Source organism: Eriocheir sinensis, chromosome 11 (assembly GCF_024679095.1).
Source record: "Eriocheir sinensis breed Jianghai 21 chromosome 11, ASM2467909v1, whole genome shotgun sequence".
Taxonomy (NCBI): Eukaryota; Metazoa; Arthropoda; class Malacostraca; order Decapoda; family Varunidae; genus Eriocheir; species Eriocheir sinensis.
In genome coordinates, this window is record NC_066519.1 from 23,419,009 (window position 1) to 23,426,376 (window position 7,368).

Sequence of the window (7,368 nt, forward strand, 5' to 3'; positions counted from 1 at the left end):
CGATTAACATAATGATTGAATTACCAGTGTCTTTTAAATTTATAGTAGGAACTAGCGCACCTATTACCTTGCGCAGGGAATGTCAAAGGTTACTGGTATAGATATGTAAAGACCATTTGGTTTAAGAGTATAGCAAACTCAGTAATTCAGTAGTTCACCCATTATCAAACTATAAAAAAAAATCGTTATATTTATATTTGTTTAATTATTTGCTGAGTTAATAAGCTAGTTACACTTCGTTAACCTGGTAGCTGCGGGGATCGTGTTTCTTAAAGGCCCTTCTAACCATCTTTCCTACACGTAAGTAGGCAGAGTATAATCACATGCAATATGGTCTAGACATCTTAGAGCAAGTATCCATAGCCATCAGGGTAACTACAGTTCTTTGGTCGGCTTATCACCTCCCCTCCCACTGCCCGCGGCTAGCCAAAGGCTAGTGAACGCATTTATCGGTGGTTTAGTTAACATCCAATTGGCCTGTCCCGCCAGTTCAGCAAGAGTTTCGAAGCAACTGGTTCTCTCACTCAATACAGGTGAAAAATTCTGCTCGTCAATCCTCCGTGAAAAAAACTAACTAATGATCATTCGGCACCTTCGCCGAAGCGTAGTCACGCCACCAGCTCCACATCTGGTTCGTCTGTCTGTCTTGCGGCTCGTAACCACCTGGTTCACAAGCAACACATCAGTTATTACAGGTTACCGATTTCTCAATTTTCCCCGCATTACACATTTACATAATTCGTCAGTTACATAGTTAAATAGTTAGATAATTACATTGTTATAGTTGCATAGTTGATCAGTTAACAACCAGCTTGTTTGCGTAGTCAGGCAGTTCACGAGTTTTGTTCAGCGTGATGCTCGTAATTTTCCGAATGAATGAAAAGGCGGCTACTGAAGAAGGTTACTGTAATGGTGGAAGGATATACACTATAAGTGACGTAGTTACAATTATGTGCTTTTCTAGTTTGGTATTTCAACTTACATTATTATTATTATTATTATTATTATTATTATTATTATTATTATTATTATTATTATTATTATTATTATTATTATTATTATTATTATTATTATTATTATTATTATTATTATTATTATTATTATTATCATCATTATCATTATTATTATTATTATCATTATCATCATCATCATCATCATCATCATCCTCATCCTCATCATCATCATCGTCATCATTATCATTATCATTACTATTATTATTACTATTATTATTATTATTATTATTATTATTATTATTATTATTATTATTATTATTATTATTATTATGATTATGATTGTTGTTGTTGTTGTTATTGTTGCACATGAATACTGATAAAGGACTGAGACACATTTTACGAGACAGCTTGCGACACAGCGCCCACATGTCGCCGCGCTGCACGCCTGCATCGCCGTGACCCCCCCACCTGCATGGCTGCCACCTGTCCCTTCCAGCAGCCTGCGTAGAGTACCTCACACGTATTGACGTACTTACAGCAGACCGAATTTCACACGACATCCCATAAAATAAATCACAATGACTCTTTTCTTTATATTTTTACACCTATAGTTGGTCTGCAGTTATCGTTCCATCATGAAGATTCTGTGGACATTGCTCTTTCATTCCCCCCTCATCACCATTCGTCTCTTCCTCCGCCTTCACAATCATTAATATTAGTTTTACGTGAACATGAGCAGCCCGCATCTTCCCGTCTTCCCGTCCTCCCAACAGCTACGTTATCTTCCCTGTCCTTCTCTTCTCCCAGCCTTTGTCTCTTCTCTCCCTTCTTCTCTCTCCGCTTTCCCTTCTCATCCTCCCTACAGCTACGGTATCTTCCCTGTCCTCCTTTTGTCCCAGCCTCTGTCTCTTCTCTCCCTCCTTCTCTCTCCGCGTACCCTTCTCATCCTCCCCGCAGCTACGTTATCTTCTCAGTCCTCCTTTTCTCCCAGCCTCTGTCTCTTCTCTCTCTCCTTCTCTCCGCTTTCTCGCACGCCGGCTGTCACTCTCGCCCACGCCGGCACATCGTCGGCGCATAACACGCTCCGCAGAAAGCTAAATTTGGCAAAGTGAAATATGAGAGATCGGGACACAAGAGGCCTTTGACACACACACACACACACACACACACACACACACACACACATATAAAAAAAGAAAGAAAGGACGAAAGGAAGGACAAAAGGAAGAAAGAAGGGGAGAGAGAGAGAGAGAGAGAGAGAGAGAGAGAGAGAGAGAGAGAGAGAGAGAGAGAGAGAGAGAGAGTCCTCCTCCTCTTACTACTACTACTACTACTACTGCTACTACTGCTGCTGCCGGCGCTACTACTTATCTGTACAGATTTGTACTAAGTTATAAATAAACAGTGTGCTCAAAATATTAATACAGAGGACAGTCTCTCTCTCTCTCTCTCTCTCTCTCTCTCTCTCTCTCTCTCTCTCTCTGTCAAATAACCACAGTTCCCCCTTTTTTTCCCTCTTCCTTTATTCTTCTTTTCATTCCTTCCCTCTTCTCTCCTTCCTTTCCCTCCTTCCTCACCTCAGCATCAGTCCCTCACCACGGGATACCCAACACTTACTCATTCTTTCTCCCTCCTTCCCCCTCTCCCTCCCTCTCCTCTCCCTTCCTCCCTCCTTCCCTCTTTTCCTCCCTCCCTCCCTCGGGCTTTCCTCTGTTCGCCTCGTGAGTTACTCCTCTCTGTGGCGTTGTCCTTTTTCGCATTCCTTTTGCCTTACCTAATGGCTTTATCCCCTCCTCTCTCTCTCTCTCTCTCTCTCTCTCTCTCTCTCTCTCTCTCTCTCTCTCTCTCTCTCTCTCTCTCTCTCATGATCTTAATATTTTTACTCTACTTATGAATTGTTATCACATCTCTCTCTCTCTCTCTCTCTCTCTCTCTCTCTCTCTCTCTCTCTCTCTCTCTCTCTCTCTCTCTCTCTCTCTCTCTCTCTCTCTCTCTCTCTCTCTCTCTCTCTCTCAACTTGGCCTCTGTTCAAAATATTCCCGGAAAATCTTCTTAACAACTTCGTTAACGGACTTAGAAGGATAAAATGAGAGACATGACAAGAGTTACGGAACGCTGCTGCCCCTCTTGCTGCCGCTGCTGCTGGTGCCTCGTCGAAGTTGACAGACAAGGAACTGACGAGGCACGGACTGGGATAGTTTGACGAGTGAACGAAAGCGGACAATAAAGGAAGATAGAAGCGCGTTACAGAGAAAACACAGCACAGAGTAAAACGAAATGACTAAACACACGCAGGAATATATAAGAGGAGGAAGAATATAAGATAAAAAATTATAGAACCGCATTAAAGAGCCAAGAAAAACAGCACATAGTAAAACGAAATGACTAAACACACGCAGGAATATATAAGAGGAGGAAGAATATAAGATAAAAAATTATAGAACCGCATTAAAGAGCCGAGAAAAACAGCACATAGTAAAACGAAATGACTAAACACACGCAGGAATATATAAGAGGAGGAAGAATATAAGATAAAAAATTATAGAACCGCATTAAAGAGCCGAGAAAAACAGCACATAGTAAAACGAAATGACTAAACACACGCAGGAATATATAAGCGCAGGATGAGTATAAGAGAAAAAATTATAGAACCGCATTAAAGAGCCGAGAAAAACAGCGCATAGTAATAAAAATAAATAAAAACTGACTATGCAGGAACAGTTTGACGGGATGACGATGGCGGAAAATAAAAGACAGAAGGATGGAGGAGCATTACAACGGAAGGGGAAGAAGAAACAGCGACCGAAGAAGAAGCAACAGAAAGTGAAAACGCTGACAAAACGCACACATGAATATTTGGACGAGTGAACGATGGCAGGAAACAAAGGAAAGGAGGGTGGAAGGTCAGTACAACGGCGGGGAGAGTAGCAACAGCAACTGAAGAACAGGCAACAGAGAGGAAAGAAACTGACGTGGCGCACAGGAATAGTTAGACGAGTGAACGATGGCAGGAAACAAAAGAAAGGAGGGTGGAACGGCATTGCAACGTCGTTAAGAGAAGCAACAGCGACTGAAGAAGAGGCAACAGAGAGTAAAGAAATTGACGTGGCGCACAGGAATAGTTAGACGAGTGAAAGATAGTGGAAAATAGGAGGGCATTACAGCGGCAGAAAAAGATGCAACAGCGACTGAAAAAGAAGAAGCAAGAGAGAGTAAAAACGATGACGAGGCGCACATGAATATTTGGACGAGTGAACGAAGGCAGGAAACAAAAGATAGAAGGATGGAAGGGCATTACAACGTCGGGAAGAGAAGCAACAGCAACTGAAGAAGAAGAAAAGGCAACAGAGGGTAAAGAAACTGGCGAGACACAGAAAGGAATAATTTGACAAGAGAAAGACAGCGGAAAATAAATAAATAAAAGAAGGATAGAAATACATTACAGATCCGAGAAAAGAAAACAGCTCAGATTAAAAAGAACTGAAGTGGATGGAAATAAAGGAAGATAAAAGAGAATAGAAGAGCAATACAGATAAAACCCAGCACAGAGTAATAAAGAAAACTCAGGATGCACAGCGGAAAGTAGAAGAAAAAGGGATAGAACCGCATTACAGAGACGAGAAAAAAAAACAGAAGAGAAAAAAAATTACTGACGAGGCACACGGAGGAATAGTTTGCTGGTAAAATAAAGGACTATATAAGAAAACAACTGAAGAAGGATCTAAGCGTATTACAGAAGCGAGAAACCCAACACAGACAAGAAGATAGGGTGTTAGGCTTATTTTTTCGCATATAACATGAGTAAGAGAGAGAGAGAGAGAGAGAGAGAGAGAGAGAGAGAGAGAGAGAGAGAGAGAGAGAGAGAAGGTGGGATGGGGTGGGGGAGATAAGCATAAATTCCCGCGTTGTTGTGGTGACGTGGGTATCAAGTGTCAGGGGAAGCTATAAGGAGTTCCCGGCATTATGGGCTTACTTATTCTTGGGTTCCTACTTGATTTGGTTCTTGCTCTTGTTCTTCTATTCCTTATCTTCCTCTTTCTCCTTCTTCACTGCCTCCTTCCCTTCCTATTCCCAAATCTCCTTATCTAATTATCATGCTTTGTAGCCACGCCAATGCGTTGTATATGCAGACTATGTTGTTTGAGTGTCTTTGTGTGTGTGTGTGTGTGTGTGTGTGTGTGTGGGGACTTAATTCACCACGGACTGATCCCGAGTTGGACTCGCAATCGCCAGCATTATAGTCGATATCTTGGTACCTACTACCGGGACCTTCTCACACCACACACCCCATAACTCGTGCTCAAGGGGGGGGACAGTAACCACTCGTTGTCAGCAGAACAAGTGTTAATAGCACAAAAACTGTGCTAGATCGGCGTCGCATGACCCTCCAACACACCCCCAACAATTTATTTTATGCACCTAGGGGTCTAAAATGGAAAATGATGAAAAGTAAAGATGGCGCTACTATAAGCACTTGCCTGCGCCACAACGGGCTGGGGCTGACCATCAGGCCCTACTATGAAGGCCTACTGGCGCCATAGGCCAAGACGTAAAAAAAGCTGACTTTGTTTGGTCAGATTGTAGGGTCATCAGGGCTAACAAATGTTATTATACAATGTCATGTATCCAATGCCAGGAAAACAACCTGAAGAGAACAACAAGAAGATGGACAATCTGCTGATCGGCGTCCGCGACGCCGATAAAAATCCCTGCCTGTGCGGGGCTCGAAGCTCCGTCTGCCAGGCCGCGATGCCTGGCAGCACAGAGCCTTAACCACTGAGCTACGGAGCAGTGTGTGTGTGTGTGTGTGTGTGTGTGTGTGTGTGTGTGTGTGTGTGTGTGTCCAGCTATCTGTCTATCTGTTCTTGTTTTCATCTTTGTTTGTTTGACAGTGTTTATGTTTTTGTTTGTTCGTTAGTTAGTTAGTTAGGTAGTTAGTTAATTAGTTAGTTAGTTTGTTAGCTAGTTTGTTAGTTAGTTTGTTTATTTGTTTGTTTTAGTGCGTTTGGCTGTCTCTCTTTCTATCTCTTGTTTGGTTGTTTGTTTGGTTGTGTATGTGTGATCGTTTGTGTGCGCGTTCGTGTGTACTGTGTTGTTACGTAACAGTAGATTGTAGGGGAGGGAGAAGGGAAGGTCAGGGGCTGTTAATGGGGATAGGAGGCGATAATGGGGGGAGGAGTAATGGGAAAAAGGGGTTCTCGGCAGTGATAGTGTACTTGTTGTTGTTGTTGTTGGTGGTGGTGGTGGTGATGGCGGTGGTGGTGGTGGCGATGGTGGTGGCGGTGGTGGTGGTGGAGATGGCGGTGGTGGTGGTGGTGGTGATAGCGGTGGTGGTGGTGGAGATGGTGGTGGCAGTGCTGGTGTTGATGGTGGTGTTCCTTCTCTTCCTCCTCCTCTTCCTTTTCCTTCTCCTACTCCTACTCCTCCTCCTCCTTCTCCTCCTCCTTGTTGTTGTTGTTGTTGGTGGTGGTGGTGGTGATGGCGGTGGTGGTGGTGGAGATGGTGGTGGCGGTACTGGTGTTGGTGGTGGTGTTCCTTCTCTTCCTCCTCCTCTTCCTTCTCCTCCTCCTCCTCCTCCTCCTCATCATCATCATCATCCTCATCGTCATTATCTGTAAAAAAATAAAGACGAAAAATCACAAAACTCCCCTCCACACACGAACACACAAAAGGGTAAGAGCAAGACAGGAAAAAGAAAAGACCAAAGACCTTCCCCAAAAAACAAACAGTAGAGGGTGGCGGGCGGAACTTGGCCCACCGACGGACAACTCTGCGCCAATTACCGCCCGCGAGAGAGTAAGGAACAAAAAGTATTAATCTCTTGGAAAACTCTATCAGATTTGGGGTAAAAGGGACGATGATAGAGAGAGAGAGAGAGAGAGAGAGAGAGAGAGAGAGAGAGAGAGAGAGAGAGAGAGAGAGCGTAGCAATATAGTATAGATTAATTATCAGTCATGAGAAATTAGCTAATATATTCATCTCGTAACATTCTCTCTCCCTCCCTCTCAAACACACACACACACACACTCTCTCTCTCTCTCTCTCTCTCTCTCTCTCTCTCTCTCTTTTAATCGCAGGCTACCCAAGAGTCAAAGGATTCAATTACAATCCCAAGTGCTTATTCTGTCTTCCGATACCTTATTAAGATACAAAAGTCCCATCTTGGCTGCTCGATCCTAATGCCTTTCCCATTCATCTTCTTCTCCTTAAAAGAAATGTAATTAGATGGAGTTTAAAAATTCAATCGGCCAAACTTTATTTCTTGCCCCCCAAAAAAACAGATGATTTTTCAATGGGTTTTTATTTCACTACTTTTCACAACTGGTAGGGAAAGGTGAAAAAAAAGGTAGAAATATAGGCAGGCTGGTTGGGTGGTAGGTAGGTAGGAAGGTAGGTAGGTAGGTAGGTAAATAGA